The sequence below is a fragment of the Myotis yumanensis genome, unplaced genomic scaffold (assembly GCF_028538775.1).
Source record: "Myotis yumanensis isolate MYYU_CA2020_CCGP unplaced genomic scaffold, mMyoYum1.0.hap1 SCAF_16, whole genome shotgun sequence".
NCBI lineage: Eukaryota > Metazoa > Chordata > Mammalia > Chiroptera > Vespertilionidae > Myotis > Myotis yumanensis.
Window position 1 is genome coordinate 26,329,422 of NW_027223767.1, and position 26,701 is coordinate 26,356,122.

The following is a 26,701-nucleotide window of genomic DNA, read 5'->3' on the forward strand; positions in this document are numbered from 1 at the left end:
GCATGAATAGCAAATGTAGGGAACAGCCACTACCTCTAGGGCTGAGAGAGAGCACTAGGGAAAGGAACCAACTTGGAGAGAGCCTCCCTCCCTCTAGGCTGAGATGCCGATCTCAGAGAGGCTGTGGCTCTGGCTTATTGGGTTGGAAAGATGTTTGCCAGAGTGCCAGTTAATGTTAGCAAGTAGGAAATGCCTGCCAGAATACCAGCAGGACTCCCTGGGAAACCACTGTGGTGGTGGTGGTGGTGGTGTGATTCACCAGAAAGCTGCCCACCAGGAGAGGAGTGATGGCATGCCAGAGGAGTAGGGAGAAAAACACCAGAATCCTGATAAATCCTGGTCCTCTTGCAGTGTTCCTCCAGTGCCCTCTACTGACAAGGGCTAGCAATGTCCCAGCTGGCCCAGGAAAAATGTCCTCAAGTCCCAGCTCCATTTTTACTAAGAAGGACAAAGAAAGGTGGATTGGAATTGACAGGCAATACGCTGATGACTGGCATACACTCTAAAGCACAATGAAATGCAGAATGTTAAGGAGCCATAAAAAAAAAAAAACTTTTGGAGAAATAACAGAACTCATAGCATCGCCGGCCCCAGATTCCACCTCACAACTGGGAATTCAAATAGCTCATCCTAATTCTCTATTACAATCCTCCTTCATGAGCCTTTTAATACCAATGTTTTCATTTCGTGGACAAGGAATCTAATGTGTCAAATATGTGCACAAAATATTTCCTTTCTCAGCCTTCAAAGTCACATTTTCTGAGAGAGAGAGAGAGAGAGAGAGAGAAAGAGAGAGAGGCAATGAAGTTCTCTGAGAGAGTACAATTCTCCAAAAATAAAGGCTCTCATGAAATACCAAATTATCTGTATCAAAATTTCTATTTTCCTTTCATCTTGTTTCATTCTGCTAAATTAAATACATCAGCACGGATGCAAGAGAAAGGGGAATAATAATGAATTTTGGACCCATGGGAAGAAACCAAGAGCCCATTCACCCTCACTCTGCAGTTGCTGACATGTGGGTTATAAAAACACTGCAGTTTCTACTTTTGCTTGGAGGAAGCACTCAGGATATATATTTTACCTGCAGGCTATATGTCTATGATCAGAACTGCTCTGAGGAGCAAATTCTTGCTTCTCTCTTACGTTTGTTTGAGTCTTCAGCATAATAAGCAATTTAATCAGCTCTGCTCCCCTAGAATGCTTCAACTGTTTGCATAGTCACACTACTTTCTCCCTCCGTCTTTATTAAAATTGGCATCCACCATGTCCCAAGGCAGAACTGCAGAGCCAAGCACCCTGGGCCAATGACATCTCAAACACAGCTGCTTGCTCCGCAGCCTAAGCTGTGGGCTCTGCCACTCATCCTTCAGATCTGCAGAAAGTCCAGGCTGGCTTTCCTCTGTCCAAAACAGGTCTGGAGAGGGATGGATCCTCTTATTGTGAATGCAATTGCTTAAATAAAATTTCTTTAAGAAAAATTCCTCCCTCGCATGATAAAGCATTGACAGGCCCTGGGGAAAAGATGAGAACATTACCAATAATTGCATCAGTGATGTGTCGCCTGCAGAATTTATGTCACTGTGTTTGCACACTGTGATCAGACAGACAGTGAGAAATCGTACATATCAACAAATTAGATACCAGATCATAAGTACCACTAAAAAACAAACAAACATCAGGCTGCAGTATATTTGCAAAATGAAACCAAACAATCAGATGGGCTTAGGGATCATGTAGTGATCTCCCTTAACGTCTAGGAGTGTCAACTCAGAATTACTACTAAAATATTGAATTGTATTATTGACTTGAAAAATATCATAACCCTGGCCAGTGATGCTCAGTTGATTGGAGTGGTGTCCCATGTACCAAAAGGTCTTGGGTTCGATTCCCAGTCAGGGCACATACCTAGGTTGTGGGTTTGTTCCCAGGTTGAGGTGCCTACAAAAGGCAACCGATCGATGGTTCTCTCTCACATCAATTTTTTTCTCTCTCTCCCTGCCTCTCTCTAAAATTAACAAGCATATCCTTGGGTGAGGATTAAAATGAGTCATTTATGGATCTCAGAGGTAAATACAGGAGAGACTGCTCTCTGGTCATAAAATTCATTCTCTCACACAGACTGCCTTGCATCACAGTGTAGCCATGTGAGTAATACTCATTAAAGGGATGCGGTAAGAAGTGATTTATATCACCTTCCAGACAAGGCTTTTTGGAAATGGGTGTGCCTCCTTATCACTCTACTGCGCCTTCTATCAGTTGAATACAGAAGGGAGGGTGGCCATAGGAGCTGCAGAATGGGCAGGTCACTTCAGGGAGAATGTCAGACCCCTATGAGCAAACAGACCTGCTTTTGTCTGTCTCATGAGGAAAAAATTAACTTTCATTGCATCTGAATCACATACATTTGGGAGCCTTTGAAGATTACGCATTTCTTTATATATTACAAAAAAAAGAATAATTTTTTAAATATATTTTTATTGATTGCAGAGAGGAAGGGAGAGGGAGAGAGAGAGACAGAAATATCAATGATAAGAGAGAATCATTGATCGGCTGCCTCCTGCGTGTCCCACACTGTGATGGAGCCTGCAACCCGGGCATGTGCCCTGATTGTGAATTGAACTGTGACCTCCTGGTTCATAGGTCGATGTTCAACCACTGAGGCCAGGCAGAAGAATCATTTTTAGGCCAGTTAAAAGGTCTGGGAATGTGAGTTTTCTCTTCCCAAATGCTATTTGATCCTAGCCAAAACATCTAATCTTTCTAGTCCTAATTTTATCTGCCAAGAGTATAAATTTGTTAGACATGCCCACAGAAAACATCTTCAAAAACACTGAAAGTGCACTTCTAAAGTATGGCCAAAAATGTGTCAAATCAAAGAAAATAAATAATGCATGTTTGAGGCATTATTTAGGAAGCAACAGATGACACAGGATTCTGACTACATTTGGGCCTTTGGCACATGCCAGCAACTTCACACTGACATTTATTCAAAGTGACTAGTGACCTACAAAACCATCAAAATATACATCATGCTTCAAACTATAAACACTTTTTGGCAACATGAATGATGCTTTCAAAATTCAGCCTTTTCCAGCCCCCAGCCCATATGGCACAGTTGGTTAGGTGTCGTCCTGTGCACCAAAACATTGCCGGATCGATTCCCAGTCAGGGCACATGATCCCCAGTAGGCAGCATACAGGAGGCAGTTGATTGATGTTTCTTTCTCACATTGATGTTTCTCTCTCTCTCCCTCTCCTTTCCTCTTTCTAAAAATCAATAAAAACACATTTTTTAAAAATTCAGTATCTTCCATAGCACTAAGCATTGTGTTGCATGCTCAAAACATATTTATTTAATTTAATTGGTCAATTAGTAAGTAGGATCCATTTCTCTTCAATTCGTTAAAATCATAGATTTCATATTCTCACCTATACTTAATGTCACTTATTTTGGTTTGATAGGTGATTGCCTTATAGCTTCACTAGTTGTGAATCCCATGGCTTTTTTCTAACCTCGTTTCCTTTTTTAAATTTATTTTAACATTTGCTTTTGAACCTGCAGAACTCCTCTTTCCAGAACTTTCTCTTGGGGATAGCAATTCTACATAATAGCAGCAAACCTCCTACTATTTCCACTTGCTTTTCTCTTTTGCTGTCTCCTCTTTTTCTTCCAGACTTTCCTGTGATGCTGCTTTGTTCTCTCTCGCTCTTTTATCACTGGGCTGGTGATACCCACATTTTTATCTCTATTTATGCCAATTATCCTGACCTCTCACATGTCAATAGCTTAAAGAATGCACACTTTCTCCTCGCCATCATTCAATTCCCACAAGTCAACATCTTCCTTCAGTCTGGATATTCCCTACATACTTGTTTGAATGAGTCAGTGACATCAAATTGTGCCAATTGTGAAACCTTTAAGTAATCACTGAATTGGCCTTCTTCTTCATTTTCCAAATTCTTGAATTCGTTGCCAACACTTGTCAGTGTTGTCTGCAAAGTGCCTACAGAATTCATCTCCTTATATTGCTATAATCAGAACCTCAGTCCAGATGTTCAACCTTCGAGTGTGGGCTGGACTATATCTTCATTGACTGTAACTCCATGAGTCCCTCACGCCAACCCAAAAATAGAGTTTACCACTGGTCCTCGAGTCTGGTAGCACATTGAAATCACTGGGGAGCTTTTAAGAACAAACCTACATCAGGGTTTTCCCCTAGAAATTCTGAGCTACTTTGCCTGGGGTGCAGTCTGAGCAATCGCAGCCAGTACTGAGAACCACTGAGTAGCCTACTTCTAGGCTATGTTTATTTCAAGGAAATTTATCTTTTCCTATGGATGCAGTAAACCAGAGCTGTCCTTTCATTAGCTTTTCTAACTGGCCATTGTTGGTATATAGAAAATCTATTGATTTCTGCATACCTATCTATAAATAAAAATCTTAATAAATTTTTTCATCTCTAAGAGATTTTAGAAATCAAAAGTGTTGGGCTATCCAGGTATGTAAACGTGTCATCTGTAGTAGTTTCCTATCACTCCTGTAACTAATTACCATAAACTTAGCGGCTTAAAGCAGCACAAATTTTATAATTCTCAGAGACAGAAATCTCAAATGGGCCCACAGGGGCGCATTCCTTTTGAAGGCTCTAGGGAAGAATTTGTTTCTTTGCCTTTCCTGCTTCTAGCAGACACCTGTATTCCTGTGCTCACGGCCCTACTTCTATCTTCAAAGCCAGCAGCTCCGCAGCTTCTTTCTTCTCTGATCTTTACTTCCACCCTGACATCTCTTCTCTAACTGCACCACCCCCTTCTTTGAAGCAGCCTCATGACAGCTTGGACCAACCTGGGTAATCCAGGAAAATCTCTGCAAAATCCCTTTTGCCATGTAAGGTAACAAAGTCACAGGTTTCAGGGATAGAACATGAATTTGGGAATAGAAGTGGTATCATTATTCATCCTACTACATCATCTAAAGATAAACTGCCCCCTGCTATCACATTTCTATACTCTGATTCTTTACTTTGTTCAGTCCTTCCCTTTCTTACTCTTTATAGTAATCACATATAACTCAAGATAGATGGATGTAGACACAGACATAGATATAGATATTCATACTCAACACTTTTCCCCTTACTGTTTATAGTAAGAATATACATCCCTATGTATATCTATAAGCTAAGATTTATCCTTGATTGTAGGCATTTCTCTCTGATCCTACTATTTTCTAAAAATAGTAGTTGGGTTCAGGTATTGGCTTATTTAGAACACCTTAAACTTACACAATGTTATATATTAACTAGTGGCCAGGTGCATGGATTCGTGCACATTGAAAGGGAATCTGATGTGGGTCAACCAGATTCGGGGCCAATAGGGCCCCAGCAGCAAGCTAACCCACGGCTGATTCCATGAGTAATCGAGCTCCCTCTTCCCTCCTTCCTCCTCTTTGGGTCTGGGGTGCGGGTGAACCAGATTCAGGGCTGAGAGGGCCCCAGCAGCAACCTAACCTACAGGTCAGAGCGCCTGCCCCTTGGTGGTCATTGAGCATCATAGCTACCAGTCAAACGGTCAAATGGTCGCTTAGCCTTTTAGATATATAGATTATATATCAACAAAGCTTTGGGAAAGAAAGAACTGAAGAAAAGGTAAAGTTGGAGAGGGTCATGGGGACAAAGGAATGTTATGATATTGGCACTAATTTGTTCATATGCCCTTTGGATTGATCTCAGTACACATGATGCAGAGAACAGAAGGGTTAGCTGTAGGACTGAAGTCTTCTAAGAGGACAGAGGGAATTAGAGAAACCCAGAGTACAAATGGAGGAGCTAGACTTTTCCAAGAGCAAAAAGTTTAGAACTGAATTAATTTTTAATTATCTCTGGTTGCGAGACTAACATACCATTCCAAGGCTGAACCATGTGGGTCTGAGCTTACATTTGAATCATATACCAGTTTTTAGCTGCTAAGTCCATTATTGGCAAATGCCCGTTATAGCTGGTGAATTTGTAGTTATTTCTTAATTTTATTGTGAAGAGATATTACTATTTATTTTAGGCTGTGAAGGTTGAATATAGAGAAGAAGAAAAACTGCCATCTATTCTCTGCAATATTTGCACAGAAATGGTTTACTAGTTTAAGGTGAAACCAATGGCATTATTATTTCAGTACTATTTTTCCTCAGAAACTCAGCCTTAAGCACCAATATCATGCAGGCAACATTAATTATGAGTTTAAAACTAAAAGTTCTCCCTCTCGCTCCCTTCCTTCCTCCAAAAACAACACAGTTTAAATAATATACACTTGAAAACCAAACACAGAATGTTTCCTTCCTCTCAGTGTTTTCTATAAAGATATCTAGGATGATGCTTAATTAGAAAATATAATGATTTAAATGTGTAATTGTTTTAACTAGGTCCTAACAGTATGACCATATTGGTGTAATTTATTTTTGACCAACACTTTCAAGCTCATTTTGCAATTAGTAAAACTGAGTTGAGATATTAATGAGCTAATTAATGAAATTAACTTATAATTTTCATAATAATACTATGAAATCATCAATCACACCTGAATATGGGTTAGGAATTTTATGCTGGTTTATTAACAAGAAGTGTATAAAATGCTTTGTTGGATGATGTAAAAAGCCCAGAGAACAAGCGGGTTTCTGTGTGCATGTCTTCCTTGGCTCATTAAAAAGCCTGACATTTTAATCTGGACAAAGGGATTGTAATTTTTTCCCCTTAGAACTATCTCTTAATGTCCAAGGGATAGCTCATTTCTCTCTCATATCATTTATCCAAATTCAACCATGAATGTTGGAGAAATAACAAAATATAAACTTATTAAACCTGGGTTTATATACTAACTCTGTCCCCTATGAGCTTAGAACTATGAACAAATTATCAATTCATCAGTTTTCAATGATCTCTAAGACTATTTGCCTCACTAAAGTATTAAAGGGTTAAATAAGGATATGTTTATGAAAGCATTTTAAACTATAAAGCTGTTTTTATTGTCTTTGTTGTATTTATCATCATCTTCATCATCATCATCATCATCATCATCATCATTTGGACATGCCCCAGAGCTCCAGCTCTTATTTATCATCATTAAAAATAATGCCTTATATTGGTCTGGCCGGCATGGCTCAGTGGTTGAGCGTCAACCTTTGAACCAGGAGATCACAGTTCAGTTCCAGGCAGGCCATAGGCCCAAGTTGCAGGCTTGATCCTCAATTAGGGGAGCATGCAGGAAGCAACCAATCAATGATTCTCATGTTTTTTGTTTGGTTGGTTGGTTTAGATTGTGAAATATAATGGGCATCATCCATTCCAATGTTTGCATTTATTATTACAAGAAGGCATTGCTGGACAGAAAACATTAAACAACTGCTTCCATCAAAATTGGTATTTGTTGCAAGAATTCATGGCACAAAGTCAACAATAGTTTCCTTTGATTTATTCACTGCAGATGTGCAGAGCATTAAACTTACTCCAAACGGCACTTGTACTGCATTTGGGGTGCAGTCATTATTCTCAGAATGATAGTGCACTCTGCAGGATTTCATTTCTAAATACAAGATGTGCTGATTATGCTTCTGACCCAGAGAAAGGTGGAAGAAGAAAAAGAGGGAAAGAGAGTGAATGATGAAGAAAGACAGAGAGGCTGAAGAGGAGAAGGCACAATCAGAAGAGGATTTGTGGAATAGCCGTAAAGAAGCCCTGAATATTACCTAGCCCAGTTTGCCGAGATAGGAAATACCTAATTTGGGAAAGAAAAGGAAAAGAAGAAGGAGAGTTCTTTTGACTGCAAAGTACCCTCTGTCATGTGTGTTAGGAATCTGAGTTGGGCAGGCTCTCTAAGAAGAAAAGAACCAATGATTTTAAATGTATGTCTATGTGTTATTTGATAGAAGCTTAATAAATGAAAAGACTGCATTGAACTAGTGCAGGATTTCAAATAGGTTCCATTTGGGGATTTTTGTTCAGCTTCACTGAAGTATAATTTACAAGTGAAATTAAAAGTTATTTAAAGTGTACATCATGATGATTGGACATACATATATACTATGAAAGGATTCCTCACATCTAGTTAACACATCCATCATTATATATGAGAACATTTAATTTCAACTCTTAGAAAATTCCAATTTCGTAATATAGTAATATTAACCATAGTCCCCAGGCTATGCATGGAACTTCAGACCTTCTTCATCTTAGAGCTGAAAGTTTGTACCCTATACCAATCTCTCCCTGTTTCCCTCCCCTCCAGTTCCTGCCAAACACTTTTCTACTCTCTGTTTTGAGTTTGATTTTTTTTATTTGTCATTCTCTGTCTAGCTTATTTCACTTATCATAGGCATGCAGACTGTTTCCACATCTTGGCTATTGTGAATAAAGCTGTAATGAACATGGGAGTGCAGATATCTCTGGGAGATAGTGATTTCATTTTTTTGGATATATACCAGAAGTAAGATTGCTGGTTCATGTGGTAGATCTATTTTTCAATTTTTTAGGAACCTCCATGCTGTTTTCTATAGTGGCTGCACCAATTTACAATCCTACCAACAGTGCACAAAGGTTTCCTTTTCTTTACATCCTTGCCAACACTTATTTATGGATTTATTGACGACAGCCATTCTACTAGATGTGAGGTGATATCTCACTTTGGTTTTGATCTTCATTTCCCTAATGATCAGTCATGTCAAGCACCTTTTCATGTACTTGTTGGCCACTTGTATGTCTTCTTTGGAAAAAGTGTCTATTCAGTTTCTCTGTCCACCTTTTAATTGAATTCTTTGTGATTTGTTTTTGTTTGTTTTGCTATTGAGTTGCACGAATTCTTTAGTTTGGCTATTAACCCCTTATCAGCTGGTTTACAAATGGAAGATTGCCTTTTCATTTTGTTTTTTGTTTCCTTTGCTGTGCAGAAGCTTTTTTAGTTTGATGTAGTCCTACTTGTTTAGTTTTGCTTTTGTTGCCTTTGTATCATGTCAAATCCAAAGTCTTTGCCAAGATGTCAAGAAGTGTATCCCCTAGGTTTTCTTCTAGAATTTTCATAGTTTCAAGTCTTACATTTAAGTCTTTAACCCACTTTGAGCTTTTTTGTGTGAATGGGATAAGAGAGGGCCATCAGACAATGAGGCAAGTCAATTGACAGAGATGGACAGAGAAAACAAAGGTTCAGTTGAAGCACTCTGGACCACCATGTTCTCTAAGGAAGACCTGACAAGGTCTTCGGCGATTCCTTGAGCCAAAGTTGTTCATCAGAGAAGTCCCGCTTCCCCTGGGAATGGGACTGTCTCAGTATCCCTGCCAAGCTCAATCATGGACCAGAAGCAACCGTGGGAAGCATGACCTCGGTATAGATGCTGTGATCGATTTCAGATCACAGCAGCTGGTATTCTTGTTCAATTGCACGTGCATAACTGAAGGTCTGCAAGGAGCATCGTCATGACTGCCACAAGCCCACCAGAGAAAAGCCGGGTGGAACAGGTCCTCGGTTCTCCAGGAAGTCATTGACATTCTGGCACACCAGTGTGCTTCAATTGTAAATATAAGGATGATAAACAAGGGATCAAGCTACTCAAAGACCTGTTCTTCGTCTCCCTAAAGGAGAGAAACTGTCAGGGACGGGGAGTGATTTGTCTCTGTTCTGAGATATTGGTTTTACTTCAAGTGAAATATCTTTTTGCGTAATTGATAGACAAAGATCCGCCGAGTTGGGTGACAAGAGTGTTAAAAAGGTATCAGTGAAATTCAAATGGAGGCTCTGACATCTCTGCTAACGAGAATAACTGCTGCTCCAGAGAGAGTGTTAAACAGAGGCTAAATAGACATCCGAAACCAAAGACTCTTTATCATCATCCATATTTCAAAGAATGCTATTTCATTATGATATGTATGGGGATTTACATCTCTGAAACCAATCAAAAAGTTTCCGAGTTCTGCAAATGAAATTATATGGTATTTAAAATTGGTAATACAAACCCATTTGCAATTTAATTCAAGTCTACTCCTTCGTCTCTCTCTTTCTCTCTTAATTTTCTTTATATTCCCCTTTTAGTGCAAGTGAAAAGTTTTGTATAAAAGGTAGTGAAAACACATATGCCAATTTCTAGATTATGCTATCCTGTTATTTCTATCAAGTTGGACATTTAATTCCTTTAAGTATTAAGAACTTTCTATGTTTGGGCCCTTCCTATAGATTTAAGTGGGAATAAAGAAGATCAAAGCAGAGTTCATCTCCTCAGGAAATTTCCAATCGTAAAGAAGGTCCTTGAGGACAGAGGAAATGCCTTTCACCTCTAGAACTGTCCGCCATACACTGTGTTGGAGGACATTCACTGTCCAAAGGTGCCCAGCTACCCGAGAGAGTGAAGGTCTGAAATGAACCGTGCTCTGCTCATCAAGTTATACAACCTGCCACAGAGATAGGTCTTCCAAGAGAAAGGGTGCATTTTTCTAATTAGCAAAAAAGCCTCCATATGACTAATCATCCCCTGGAAATTGCTTTGAATCTTAAGTGTGCCCTGTCTGCAGCCCATACCATATTGACCGAGTGAAACAATTGTGCATCAGAAAATGCAGTGTATATGTTATTGTCCAAATGCGTGGTCCAGAAAATAGTTTCTCTTAGGGATCAACATACAGAGAGACTGCCATAAGCGCTATCATTCTTGGAAGACTATCTCTGCAGCAGAATCAATTCTCAAATACACACATGGATGATTCACAATGGAGATTATTGAAAAGGTCAGAACAAAAGACAGCGTGGGCTTTGAATGGAAACGGGATGATTTCTGAGACTCGGCAAAATTACTGTCAGAGTGCATTTTGCTCATTCTCATAGTCAAGCAGATCAGTGTTGCTCTAATAGCCATTGATTGGTAATCAGAAAGGCAAGTCCTAGATTCTTAGGAAGATGAGGTCTACCTGGGAACAGACACTTGTCAAAAATCCATCCACTATTATTCGCCACCACTGGCTAATAATCACATGTAGTAAAATAAGAAAGGAAAATGTATTCCCGGGTACTGCAGGGGAAGGTTCACTGGCTAAATGAAACCCTCTTCAAAAGAGAAGCATGGTTTGCTTGGTTTTTTATTGATTTGAGAGAGAGAGGGATAGAGAGATAGAAACATCAATGAGAGAGAAACGTGGATCATCTGCCTCCTGCACACTCCAAACCGTGACCTCTGGGTGCATGGGACAGGGGACAACGTTCAATCCACTGAACCACACCAGCCAGGCCTGAACTACTTTTTAAATTTTAATACCATCTTCATTATAAAAAAAAGTTGTAGTTTATTTATTCTAAGTGGATCTATGTGACGATATTTGTTATTCTGATAGCTACAGCTTCCATTTGGATTGGCAAAAGAGCACATTTTGCTTAGATGCAATTATAAATTATGTGTGCACCACAACCAATCCCAAGTATATTTCTGCTCTATGGCCTCTTGATTTAATATGAACATGACTTTTACTTTCACACTACTCCACTACAATCTGTGTTCATATTTTCTCTACAAGACAAATATTTTATAGTAAGTGTTGACATACTTAAGTAAATTTATTACAGCATTCACAAGACAGACATGTTGTAACTCAGACTAATTTTGATGCCATTAACTGCGATTTAACAATAAACTATTATTGAATTTACCTAAATTCATTTTCTACTTGAGTCATTTGTTGGCACTGAGGAACAAAAATGGATATTATGTAAATCTTTGCAAAGTGCTTCTGGTAATGAAAATATCATTAACAGTGGTTAGGTTATTTTTAGTATGTTCACAGGGGAAGTTGGAATCAATAATAGAAGAGATGAATTTAGAAGCATCATTTAACTTAAGTGAAAAGTCACATGTCACAGGATGACCTGTAAGTGCACTTCCTGTAGCTGTCTATTTCCAATCATTGTCGACAGAGTCATCGTCTTTCAGTAACTATTCATTTTTGAAGTAGATGCTGATACTTCTTGAGCCTATTTTTTGACTCCTGATCCTGATTTTTATGTCATCTGACAACCCCCTAAGTGAACAACAGTTGTCAACAAAATTATATGGAAGTTTTACATTCACCAATACATTTAAAAAAATTAAAAATGTATATTTAATTTTTATTCAATATACACTTTTTTTGCTTTGGTTCATTGTGGCCAAGAATTAATTCTAAAATTAAAAAGCATAATGAAACAGTAAAACGAGCACTAGTAAATGTGTATAGAGTGACCATAAAATAAATGACAAAAAATCACTGTAGAAACAGCATTCTAACAACTTCCTGTTTCCCATACATATGTCACATATCGAACCTATAATTTTGCAAGTTTCCGACGGTCTGCAACTGGTGGCCTTGTGCCTTGTGCATCTTGCATCTCAAGACAGGACCACAGCAGTTCACCGAGCAGCCAGCACAAACAGCGGCAATGAAGGTTCTCTCATGACCCCCAGAACAGCTAGGTGCTAGCTGTCCCTAGCTTCTCCTAAAAGAGTATACTTCATTCACCAACAAGCACTCTCAATGCAATTATTCAATGGAAGGAGTTAGGGTGTTCATTTGGAAAGGGCCAGGAAAGAGAAACAGATCATCACTAGTCCATTTTTCATATTTAACTATGTATTAAAGTGAGAACTCTATCTGCTGCACATCCATCTCACACTTGACATGGCAGAAGCTGGAAGCAGTCATGGAATCAGCCAGATGCACACTGACGATTTTAATTCAACCATCAGTAATAACACGAGGGCCGGCGAATGAGAAATCTAGAACAAATGCTAAATGAAACTGGATACCATGATGATAACCACTAACTAAGGGCTGCCTCAGGCCAAACATGGTGTACAATCATTCTAATTGCAATGTGAAGTGCTATTCTACTGTAGGAAAAATCATCTCTCCGTGTATCAGGGCCGTTAGAAAAATGTTTCTCTTGTGCCTTAAATATTCAGCTGGAATGCAGTATCTTTGCTCAGAGGACAAAGGTGGCCTGCACACATTTTGTTGGCTTATGACCAGCTGTTCTTAATTTGAATTACTTGCAAAAAATTAAATTGGGAGATTTCATATAGCACTGTGGTTTCTTTTAAAGAGAAGGACAGGGCCCGAACTGGTTTGGCTCAGTGGATAGACGTCGGCCTCTAGACCAAAGGGTTCCATTCCAGGCAAGGGCACGTACCTTGGTTGCAAGCTCCTGCCCGGCCCGGACCCTGGTTAGGCTCATGCAGAAGGCAACCAATCAACGTGTTTCTCTCACATAGATGTTTCTCTCTGTCTTTCCCTCTCTCTTTCACTCCCCCTAAAAATCAATGGAAAAATATCCTCAGGTGAGGATTAACAAGAAAAATAATAAAGAGAAAGACAGGGAGGAAAGGAAGAGAGGGAAGGAAGGAGGGAAGAAAGGAGAACTTACAACTCCGAGCTTGAATCTCCACATACTCAAATCAGCTATAATGTACAGGGCTACGTTTTCTTACAATCTCAAAGAGCACCACTTCGCTGGTAATGCAATTGTGCCTCTGTGATGCAAGGATCTATGAATGGCACCTTTAGAAAATAAAACAGTCTTTGGTGTAGCACAGATCTGCTGCATCTGCCTGCTTGGGGTCATGCTCAATGTAGTTGATAACTTGGTGAGCTGAGCACTATTGCCCTGGGGGATGCTACAAATGAGAGAGCACAATACATAGAGCTTCCAAAGCACAAACCTGTGCCATAGAAAGAAATGGATGTGAAGAATGCATAACTAAACTGGGGGGAAATTAAACCTAACTTAAATAGCATTTCTGAGGTCTACCCGGCAAATATATCCATCTAAGAATGTATTTATAACCAATTTTCCTTACATATTTTATTCTTTCTTTTTTCGACCTGGAGGCCACTTTTTGTTCTAGACCAGGGGTGGGCAACCTTTTTGTGAGTGCGTGCCAAAACCAGCAAAATCTCTGATTCAAAATTCTTCTGCGTGCCAACCCTAATTTTTTGAGAACATGTTACGCCTACTTGATATCTCTTAAGGTGTACGTATGTGAAGAACCTTGAAGAAATAATAAAATTCATTCGAGTGACAAAAACATGGTATATGATGATGAAAAGTACATTTACTTTTTAACATATATAAGTTATGTAAAATTATTTATTTATCTAAGATGCACCTACACTAAATTTATCTGAAAAATAAAGTCAATATTAAGAAAAAAATTGTAAATGGAAGATTATGAGAGGGTTTCGCGTGCCAGCAAAAGTTACTGGCGTGCCATGTTTGGCACACGTGCCAGGGGTTGCCCACCCCTGTTCTAGACTTTGCAACCCTCTCAGTTCACACTGCATACTTAGAAAAATTGCTTCGCTTCATTCTGAGCAAGTAGTTTAGATGGCAGGTCTTGTTTTCATGGGAACAGAAAGATTTTTAGGAGTTTCGATACAAAGCACAGTGAGTGGTAAACACTGGCCTCCTAAACACCTAAACAAGCAGTGAACTACACCTTCCAAAAATGACAGGTTGCGCACCCTGGATCAAAGCAAAGGTGTGTGTTTTCATGTGTGTAATAGAAGAGGCTAGGTAAGATGAAAAATGAGTTGGGGAAAACTGGAGCCATCTCATTCTTCATTGAGACACAATCTTTGTCTGCAGTCAACCTAGCACCAGAGAGAGAGAGAGAACGAACACAGGTATCTCTGCTATACCATGCAGCCTCAGTGGTATCTGTGGCTTTCTCTTTGCAGACTCTCTAGATGAGTAGCTGACTTGTTAAATAATTTAAGTCCAGATTTCTGGAAGTTACAATTTGCTGAATTAATACCAGTGTGGTAGATTATCGTACCACAATTTCCACGTTCTGGTGATTTAGAACTGCCACCTCTCCTCTCTCCCATTATATCGCCGTGGAGCAGTGATGGGACAGTTCTGTGGGATGAAGGAAAGGGAGAGACTACAACAGTGACAGTGTTTCACAAATGGCAGTAACTTCCTAGCCTCTGTCATGATTGGTACCAAGGACATGCACCATTGGGATAATTATGTATGTGTGTATTTATCATTATTCTTTAAATTGACTCACCGTGTTTATTTGGCCTCATCCTAAGCAAAAAAAAAACAAACATGATAGCATAGATTTAAGGCATAAGTAACATTTTTAAAGCTCATTCAAATCCATAACTGATGCAATAATCTAATAATCCACATACAACCTATAGTCATCTTATGTTCCTCCTGACTCACACTTTGGGAAACACACGACTGAAAGGAATCTCAGCTAAGAGCTGCTAGCATTTTAGACTAAACCTACAATAGCCAAGCATGGGCCAGATGAAAAGACAGTCATTGCAGACTCTTCTCATTTAAATAGAGCATCATTTCTCTCTACTATTCCACACCCTTATTACTAGAAAATACTACCCAAGTATTGGCAGCTTTTAGAAGAAACCCAAAAGGGGACGAAACAAAGAGGAAAAAAAAGCACATATCTGATAACTTAAATGGAATCTGCTTGGTTTTCTGCGCTTCCTGCATTTGGGGGTTGAAAGGCTAATATCAAAATTTGTGGTTATAAAAACATCAAAATTATAGGATCTTAAATCATGTTTGTCGTCACTCTAAGCCTTTGCCTTTGTCTTTTCTTTTAATCTCCTTCATGTATCATAATTATGTCTTCAGTGTGGGTCAATTATCTCTGAACTAAAAAAACAAATTACCATCATTACCTCTGATTATCCTTTCCTTTTCTTTGATCCTATGTGTGCAGCAACCAAAATTTTGTGTTTATTCAGCCCTTCTTGTCCCTGGTTGCCTTGCTGGCAGAGCTGAGATACAGAAGAAAGTCATTTCCAATATTATCCTTTCCCTTTAGTCCACTCTTCAAATATTTCTGGCACTTGCATACTACCAAAATCCGTCCAGGTGATTTTATCATCAGCATTGCCCTGCTAACACAGCCTTTTCCCTACAATGCCCCTTTAATCTTTTTCTTCCCCGCCCTAAGTACATTTACTAAATCCAAATTAGCACACAAAGGCCCCAAGTGCATTAATATCTTTAAAAGCTACCGCATTCTAGTGTCAATAATCCTGAGATTAATGGGTCCCAAGACTTATGTGACACAGGAAATTAAAGGGGCTGGAGAAGAGCAATGATCCATGAATTACGGAGGACCTCTCTGCTATGGTTACAAAAAGTAATGAAATTAGCATTTCCTTTGGTGGTAAAAGGAAGAAAGCAAGAAAGGGGATGAGAGGAATTATCTTAAGAAATAGTATTTGAGAAATAGGAATATACTTGTCTTCTTGATTAGATTTATCCAGACACGTGTCCAGAAGACTAAGAAGCAAGGCGATATGATTGCTTTCTCTTTTTAGAAATTAGACATAATAAACAAAGGTTGGGGGAGCCATGGTGATTCATTCCTTTGGGCAGTCTTTCTGGTTATGGGGGATCTTCAGGCATCATGATTTTTCTCCCCCAATATTGCCAAGAGGAGTTCCCATAAATCCCCATAGCAAATTGGAAGGATATTCTTAATGCCAGGCATGGATGCTTGGTATTCAAATTCATGGTGCAGCAAAGTGGAAGTGGGAAAAGGGGTTTTATGGCAGCAATTTTCTCTGACTTAGGCTTGCTGGAGCCCGGTGTGTAAGTCAAAATCTTCACTCCTACCACATCTTAGGGTTCCTCGGAGTTTCAAGAGGTGCTTTTCCTATGTGGATTATTTCTCTTCATTTCTCATTGTCCTGAATCAACAGTCAATATGGTCTACTGTGGCATCTACTCAAATAAGTACAACTAGATGTGTTTATAGACAACAGGGTAGACACACTCGTCTAAGTCTCTGCTCATATACCTGTTAGGTTTGGAGCAGGGGATGGGAGGACTGTGGTGCCTGAATAAAAATGAAATACTTTACATTTGAGAATAGCGTTAGTTTCAAAGGGAATGTTATTTTAATGATTAAAGCTATAATAGTGGGAATAGCAGGTGGTCAGAGGTCAAGAAGCTAAGCTAGGATTCTCAAATTCCTTGCTCCACACGAGTGACTTTGAGATCCCGTGAGTTCTACGAGTCCGAGGGTCCCGACTCCAGCTCCTAGAGAGCTTCTGTGAGGCTGCCCTAGGGTGATATATGTGAAAATGCTCAAGGTTAAAAAGATGGTACTTGCTCTGGGCTAAATGTCTGAATCCCCCCAAAATTCATCTTTCGGTGATGGTATTAGGAGATGGAGCTCTTGGAAGGTAATTAGTTCAGGAGGGTGTAGCCCTTGTGATGGGATTAGTGCTCTTTTCTTCATTTATTTTATTCTATTTTCCCATCACCATTTATCCCCTATATGCCCGCTCCCACATCACCCATACCCTCCCTGCCACCATCCCCACAGTGTAGTCCATGTCCATGAGTTCTCTATTTTTTTTGTTCAATCCTCCACATACACACACCCCTATACCATCCTCCTACGAGAGCGGCTTCCTGCTCTCTATCTATAAGTCTGTCTATTTTGCTTGGTAGTTCAGCTTGTTCATTAAATTCCACATATGAATGAAACCACGTGGTACTCGTTTTTCTCCTTCTGGCTTATTTTACTCAGCATAATGCTCTCCAGGTCCATCCATGCTGTCACAAAGGGTAAAATTTTCTTCTTTTTTATGGCAGAGTAGTATTCCAGTGTGTAAATACACCACAGCTTATCAAGGGACACATTATGTAAAGTATATGATTGTCTAACCACTAAGCTATGCACTTGAAACCAACAATAAAATTAAAAATAAAACTATGTGAGAGAAAAAGAAAGAAAAAAAGGGTAATATAGATTTGACTAAGCAAGATGAGATTCTTGGGGTAGAAGAGAAGGGACACTGTTTGTTTTCCTTCCCTTTGGTGCTAAGACCAAGCTTAGCAAAGTTCTACAGTAACTATGAATGCCAAGGTGCAAATGTCCCTGGCTCCTGCCTCCTAAAACACGGTACACATTTGCAAGATGGGGTCAAGGGTCCAACCAGTAGTTCTGAACAGCAACTTTCTCTGTTCTACAGAGAATAAGTGACTTTGCTAGCAGCATTTTCTAACCGAGTGGTTCTCAACCTGTGGGCCACGACCCCTTTGGCAGTCAAACGACCCTTTCACAAGGGTCGCCTAAGACCATCCTGCATATCAGATATTTACATTACAATTCATAACAGTAGCAACATTACAGCTATGAAGTAGCAACAAAAAGAATTTTATGGTTGGGTCACAACATGAGGAACTGTATTTAAAGGGCCAGAAGGTTGAGAACCACTGTTCTAACCCGTGGAACTAGCTAGCCGAGAAGAAATTTGAACACTAGGCCAATTAATACTGACTCCACATAGATATTTTCCCAAATCAAAAACTTCAAAGCTCAATATATTAATGAGTTCCTAGAGTCTTTAGAGATTGCTTGTTGGTCAGAGAAAAGATCGATCAAAGAACCTTCTCTTTAGTTCAAAGTGAAAATTGATGCTATCTGGCTCGTAAGTGTAATCATGTTAATTTATTGGGAATTATATAAGGGATTGCAGAAAATAGGAATGATCCAATTGTAGGTTTAAATGAGTTTGAGTTTTCTTGTTTTTTTCAGTCTGATTCATACAGTCAAATGTTATTTATATAGGTTTGGGCCTAGCAAATGTAGCTAAAAATGTCCAGAGTAGCATTATAGTCCTTTTCTGAAAAACAGTCAAGTCAATATACTGAAAATCTAACTTAATATTTGTAGTTGAGTGAAAGTGACTTTTAATAAATTACCAAAGGAGTGAATCCCTTGGGAAAGGACAACTCAGGAGAATGCTACTCAAATGTAGCTTCTTTCTTGAAAAGTTTCTGGCTCCATTTTTTAATAAAAATTAAAAAAATCAGCTAAGTCAGAAAATAACCTTATATCATGGTTTGTTCAATGGCATAAATGAGTTAGTAGCTTCTCTAAGCTTCTATCAAGTGAGGAACATGAAAGTGGTTTGGGAACCTGGTTTATTATCTCAAACTGGGCACCAAGGGTGCACTGACACTGCTCTGCAACCTTCTTTTTCCAGGACTGATAGGAATATTAACTCAAAAGGGTTGGGCCCTTTCTCTTAAAGACAAGGAAGAAAGTAACATGTCCTGCCTCATACTACTTATTTTTCTAAGGAAGGCAGTATGGTGAAGTTTTTCAATAGTCTTTGGCATTAGGAGAATATTTGTAAATATCCATTCTGCAATTTGCCTCTTCTGTGACTTTAGGTAAGTCACTTAACCTTTTTAAACCTCATTATTGTCATAGATAAGGAAAACATGAAAATAGTCAATATTTCATAAGGCTATTGTGATGGTTAAATGTAAAGAATATAGCATATTGCCTAGCACAAAGCAGTGGTGTTAATTATTATTGTTATTATTATTATTACTAAAGGCCTGGTGCACGAATTCATGCACAGGTGGGGTCCCTCCACCTGGCTGGCAATCAGAGCCGATCAGGGCCTTCTCTCCCAGTCCTAATCAGGGCCCATGGGGGCCAGCTGGCTGGGACGGGACCACAGGAGGTTGGCCAGCCAGGGAGGGACCACAGGAGGGCTCCAGGGCATGTCTGGCCCATCTCACCCAGTCCCGATTGGCCAGACCCTAGCAGCAAGATAACCTACCAGTTCGAGCATCTGCCCCCTGGTGGTCAGTGTGTGTCATAGCGACTGGTCAAGCTGTCAACCAAACAGTCCACCCATCAGTCGGACACTTAGCATATTAGGCTTTTATATATATAGATTACTTTCTGAATACTAAAAGCAGGGCTGTAGTTAAGTATTAATAATTCCACATCATTCTGTGTGAGCCAAATATTCTTTGATTAAATCTCAGGCCCACCCAATCACCCCAAACAAAAGACTTTTTAAAATTGTTTTTAATTGATTTTAGAATGGAAGGGAGAGGGAGAGGGAGATAGAAACATCAATGATGAGAGAGAATTATTGACTGGTTGCTTCCCACATGCCCCCTCCAGGGATTGAGCCTGCAACCCAGGCATGTGCTCTGATCGGGAATCGAACCATGGTTCATAGGCCGATGTTCAACTACTGAGCCATGCCGGCTGGGCCCCAAACAAAAGACTTTGATGAAAGGCCAACTGTGCAGAAAATGTGATGAGAAGTTTGTTCTCCTACTAGTAAAAGTGGCAGAATTGTTTTTATTCATTTTTGTGATTTGGCTGAGGATCCAAAGGCCCTAGGGCACCTGGTACAAAGAACTAAAAGTTATTACTGAAAGCTGAAAATTTTTTTTATGAACCCTAATAGCCCAAGGCAGATCAAGTCCACAAAGCATGAAGTCAGAAAGTAGGGCAATGAGAGAAGCAGGGCTTGAGATAATATTCAAGCCTCAGACCTGTGGCAATAAATAATGGAGTAGGTCAGGGTGAGTGGGCCCTTTAAAGAACCCATTCACCCATCCACAGAAGAGCCAATATCTGGATGCCAGCTATAAGACAGTACATGTGCAATCACAAGAGAAATACACACAACTGAACAATGCTCCCGCACACAAAAAATTACACACAACAAAAAGACGTTTCTCCTACCATCAAGATCCCTCCTTTTGTTCTGACCTCAGAGGAACCAGGGGGAAGAGGAGATGTAGAAGCTCCAGAAGAAGAGTGACAAAACAGCTCATGTCACTTTTTTCCCTCTACAACCGGAGCCTGGGATACTGCCCCCTCAGAAGAAAGTATCGCATGTCATGAAAGATGCAGATACAAAGCTCTGAGTACTCAGAGGATGGATGACAAGTTATTTGTCCTTTACCAGAGACCCCTTCTGTGATTTTAGTAGCAATACTGAAAAACAAATGGTGATGGAAACATGACACTGTGTTCATCATCCCATCCCCATTAGATTAAATGTAATCTAATCAGAAAAGCAGGTTTTCCACTCTGGAGCAGTGGAGGAACGCTCAATCAATCTAAGCAGATTCTCATAACTCTGGGTATTGATTTTTAGATTACAAAATCATTGATCAATTGCAACACACATCTAGCTTTATTGAGTGTTTCCAAAAGGGTCTGGAGAAATGGGAAGTCAGTGACAACCATTGCACAATATTTCGAAGGGGCCAACCACATTGTCATTAACTGCCATGGCAGCATCTATCATTCTACAAATCCATCCACACCCAGGTGGCTTATTTTTCTTCAGATTGTTGCTATTCAGTGAGGCTAAACAAGACTAGTTCCCTTTTAGGGAACGCTAAACTTCCAACTGTAGCAGACCTGCTTGTAATTTTCAGTTAATATGAATGGTGGTTGCAATTGTATAGCCAATCTTAATCAGATATCCATTTATACCTTAAGTGCACCCTCCCCAAACATCCATCCCCCAAGCATTTGTTAAGAACTCACATTGTTCTTTACTTCTGCCAACAACTGGGGAATCTGTACAGGATCTAGTCCAGCCGTGGGCAAACTACGGCCCACGAGCCGGATCCAGCCCGTTTGAAATGAATAAAACTAAAAAAAAAAAAGACCGTACCCTTTTATGTAATGATGTTTACTTTGAATTTATATTAGTTCACACAAACACTCCATCCATGCTTTTGTTCTGGCCCTCCGGTCCAGTTTAAGAACCCATTGTGGCCCTCGAGTCAAAAAGTTTGCCCACCCCTGATCTAGTCCCTATGTGACTTCAAAGGACTCCCACCCTTATTAGAGAATATAACAAGTAAGGTGTACGTCTATCTACCACTTAACACAGTACATCATGGTATATAAAGATATATAAACTAGAAGCCCTATGCACAAAGATTCGTGCAAGAATGGGCCTTCCTTCCCCTGGCTGCCAGCACCGCCTTAGCTCCGGCTGGAGCCGCCTTTCCGCCTTCCCATGCTGCACAGAGGTCCAGAACAGCTGGGGCAGTGCGGAAAGCCTGTGTTGTCGGCATGGTGATGACACAAGCGTCCCACCCCGGGCCACTCTGCCTGTGTATGCAAATTAACCCACCATCTTTGTTGGGTTAATTTGCATACTCACTCCTGATTGGTGGGTGTTGCAAAGGTGCGGTCAATTTGCATCTTTCTCTTTTGTTAGTGTAGATAATTCCCAATACTTATTGATTACTTCTTATGAATCTGTGAGGCAGTGACATCAGTTTATCTACCAAAGAATCATGCTCCTCTTCTGTACTTTAAAGTAATTGCTGGAAAGAAGCTGCCATCAGAAGTTTCCATCAGCCTGGGCCCATGAATTACTGTGTGGAGCATAGCCCACCCTCTCTCTTTTGAAGTGAAAACTAAACTTCTATGTTATATAACAACAGAGATTTGAGGGTTCTTCAGTTAAAGCAGCTCCTGTCGCCATTATTAACAAACCCAAAGCACTAGTTCTAAATGCTCAATGTGATTAATCTTTAAATCAACCACAACAACCTTATGAAATAGATACCATAATTATCTATACTAGTATTTTACCAACGAGGAAACTGATGCCCAGAGAGGAGATGCCATTTGCTCAAGGTCACAGAGCTACTGAGTAGTGAAGGCTCCTTATTACTGAGTAATAATAAAGAACAGAGTCACTATGAGCCCTGACCTTGAAGAGATTTCAATCTCAAGATACAGATGATATATATGTGCAAATTACTAAATATAAAAATTAAAACCCTGAACAAGAAACAAATTCTCACATGCATAGTTCCAAAATGAATCTTCCCAAGTAATTAGAAAATGCAATGATAATTCAATAAGTAAAATATCATGGCATGGAAAAAATTAATTCAGAAGCAATTAAATGCTAGAAAAATATGTTCGAATGAACAGGATATAAATAATATAATTTTAATGCTTTCTAAGAGTTTAAAAAACATCAAAAGTGCTTTTATAATCTGTTTTAAATTTAATTTTATTCTAATAAAAGTATCTTAAACTAATTAAAGTAACTATTGAATATTAAAATTTTGTTTAGTTGTAAATGCATTTGCTTATAGATGCTTATCTGCTTCGTTCTTAAAATGGTGAGACATCTGAGGCAGCTTATAGAAAAGTAAACAAATAATGTAAAACCTTAAGATGTGAGATAATTGCTATCAAAAGGCAATGAGGCAAACAAAAATAAGTCAAAGATATGATTGACACAAAATTTTTTTATCACATATAATACGTTTTGACAAATGGAGGTATACATCTACACTTTATTTCCCTAGGCAGAAAAAATAAGATGTTATGATTAATTTAAAAATTTACAATATTACTGAGGGGATGTCCAGCTTTGCTGGGCTTGGGCCAGGCCTCCTACTATGTCACTAGAACCCACTCTTTTTGAGTATGTAAGGAAGACCAAGGCAATGCCTCTGGATGGAGTAACTGAATGTGACTCCAAGTTGCCATCCCACTGAGAAAGGGATGAGCATGTTGTCACTGCACACGAGAAAGTTGCCCAGTGTAAGGAAAGAGCATCCTTAGATATGTTCAATGAAGGGAGTTGTATGACCTAGAAGGTAGGAGGGGGAATATGTACTGAACAGAAAGCCTAAAAAAATAATGCATGCAAAGTAATATCCAGGAAGATTACCACTGTGGGAAGTAGAGATATATACGTAGAAAACAGAATACTGAAAAGTGGAAATGATGAGATTGTATACAGTATTTTCATTTTTCAGAAAAATGTGTAATATTTTTTCATATTTTTGTACCAAAAAATAGACTAAAACAATGTGTGTAAAAGAACTGGCTATCGTTCAGAAAAAAAAATGAGGAGGTTAAATGAGAAATCCCTGTGGAGCTATGGACATATGAGATTCTTAAGTATATAAAACAGGAATAGAAGAGTGTCAACAAGTTCTAGAAGGAAACTGTTTTCAAGATGTACTATGACACAGCCTGAACACTCTGATTTCATCCCCACATACTCACTGCTTTAGCCCAGATCAGAGAGGGTAAATGCAGATGGGGAAGCAGAATGCACAGCACAGAGAGACCGTGGACAGATGCCGAGTCCTGACTCTATGTCAGGCAATGTGTTTGAACCTGCAGACACGTCCAGCAGTGAACAAGCAAACATTCTCCTTTCTCACACAGAGCTTGTAGGAGTTGTTCTTGTGCTACACATAGAAGACAAGACCTCCTTAACTTTTTAATAGAAGAAGAGATGGGTAGACCAGAAATATACTCAAGTGACAATTCTCAAACTCAAATCTGAACTTTCAGTAATGAAAGACTAAGAAAAAATATTGAAAATTCTCTAGCTTTAGTACTAAGAACCTAAAAAAAAAGAAAAAGACATAAAGTTGGTATATAGGATATACATAAGAATCCACGGAAAATGCAGAATGGGAATAATTTTTAAAGCTATCCAAATAAAACCAAGAAAGAGAGGTTTCCCTTTGCTGTTTTCTACTATTGTTTTAATCAATCCCCTGTAAGAATGGAATAAAAGTTCATCCCATAACCAGACTATTGTTTTTCAATTGTTTGTCACATCATTCTGCATAGGTTAACTCTCTAGTAAACTGCATATATTTCTCATCCCATTCAGCAATTTTTAGTGAAACCTTTGTTATATTTTAAAATGTTGAGTTCATTACTGTTTAGATTTTATGAACATACTAGAGGCCTGGTGCACAAATTCATGCATGGATGGGATTCATCTGGCCGAGCCGGCAGCGGGGAGGGGCCACGGGCGGTTGGCTGGCTGGCCCTGCCCCCAATCAGGGTGTTAGGGGCTGATTAAGGGCAGGGGCAGGGCCAGCCAGGAGGGGCGGGGGGGCCCAATCGGGGCCCGGATCAGGCTGGTTGGCTTCCACAGTGTGTGTCATAGCCACCAGTCTTTCTGGTCATTCCACCATTCTGGTCGCTGGGCTTTCATATATATAGATGTGCCTATATCTATTTTTGTAGAAAATTATATATATGATAATTCTACCAAAAATTAATGTATGTCAGAGAAACCCAAAATGACAAGATCCTTGACAAAACTGGCAAAACCACACAAGAGCCTCCTTTGGTGGTTTTATCTTACTTTTTACAATGCTTATTGTCTGGGCCACAAAAGAAATTTGCAAAATTTAAGGAAGCAATTCACTGGGAAAATCTGACCTAGTGTCAGAAGACCTAGGATCAAATCTAAGTCCTTCTATCTATCTATCTATCTGTCTGTCTGTCTGCCTATCTATCTATCTATCTTTCTGTCTATTTTAATCCTCACCCAAGAATATTTTCCCATTGATTTTTAGAGAGAGTGGAAGAGAGAGGAAAAAGCAGAGAGAAATATCGATATGAAACAAATCAATTAATTGCCCCCTGCACATACCCCAACTAGGGCCCCAGCCAGGAAGGAGCCTGCAACCGAGGTACGTGCCCTTGATCAGAATCGAACCCAGAACCTTTCAGTATGCAGGCCAATGCTCTATCCACTGAGCTAAACTGGGCTAGGGCCTAAGTCCTTCCATTTATGATATTTCCACTGTAGAACCTTTCATTTGGACTCTACTAATATTATTTACAAAAATTATAAGCCAAAATAATATTAAAAAATATTTGTTGATGGTTAATTATCCTCCTAATTTTCCAGTGTTTGTCTTCAGGAAACTCTGATATCCTTGGCCAATTGGAACTAAGAACATTGTACAAGCAATATACATTTCTATTTTGTCACACAATTTCCAAAAAGAGTAATTATGTGGAAAAATAGAAACATATATTGCTTGTACATTTATACAATTTAATTTTGCTAAATCCAATGAAGATGAACATTAATATAACCTCAACCCAGCAATTCCACTGTAAGCTCTGTAGAAATTTTTACATGTTCAAGAAGATATGTAAATGTATATTCATTGTAAAAATATTGGTATTAGTAAAAAGAACAATCTATTCCTTAGAAAGAATGTTTTTAAAAAATGTGTTTTATTCCTTAAATGGATCTATATATGCATTTGCCATTTAAACAAATGTCACAATCTAATATCAGGTGGAAAAGCACACACACATGCGCGCATGTGTATGCACACACACAGAACCTAGCTTCCTATTATTAAAGACAAAGCAATGAACTAATTCGGACGGATCTGTTACTGTGGCAACAGCAACCCCACATGTTTTGTTTGAACTTCACACACATAGAAAATCTTTGAAATTTCTTCATCATCTTCATTGAAAACATTTCCCGAGCTCTGATGAATCATGAATAGCCCTGTTTGATGGCTGTAGGGTTACAGAGCATGGAGAAAGCAATTTGGTTTTGTCCTTCCAAGGTTATGATTTAAATAGGAATGTCAAGACCCGCTGAGGGGGGAATGATGGGCCTGATTTATGCCAATAAATCAGTTAAATGAGCAAATTCCCAAGAAGAAGGAAATGAAAGTGTGTAAGCTAAGATATTACAGACATAGGTTGAGAGAGATTTGTAGATATGTACACAAATGGAAATACAGATATGTGTGTGTGAAGCCCAGTGAAGAAGGGTAAGTCTCAGGCTAAGAGGCAATAAATTAATAACTGGTACAGCCAATTTAAAGATATGATTCATGAAGACACAACCCGCCCCCCCCCAAAAAAAGAAGAATATTATATGAGAAAATTCTTCCTGTACAATGAAAATAGAGCTTAAGGTTTTTTAAAGTCTGAGTGGGTTCTTCTAAACAAGAAAAATATAAGTATTTGTATGTAAAATCTGCTATTTAAAATATGTGCTCCTTGTCAACATTTTCTGAGGGAATGCAGGAAACCTAGAAGCACTTAA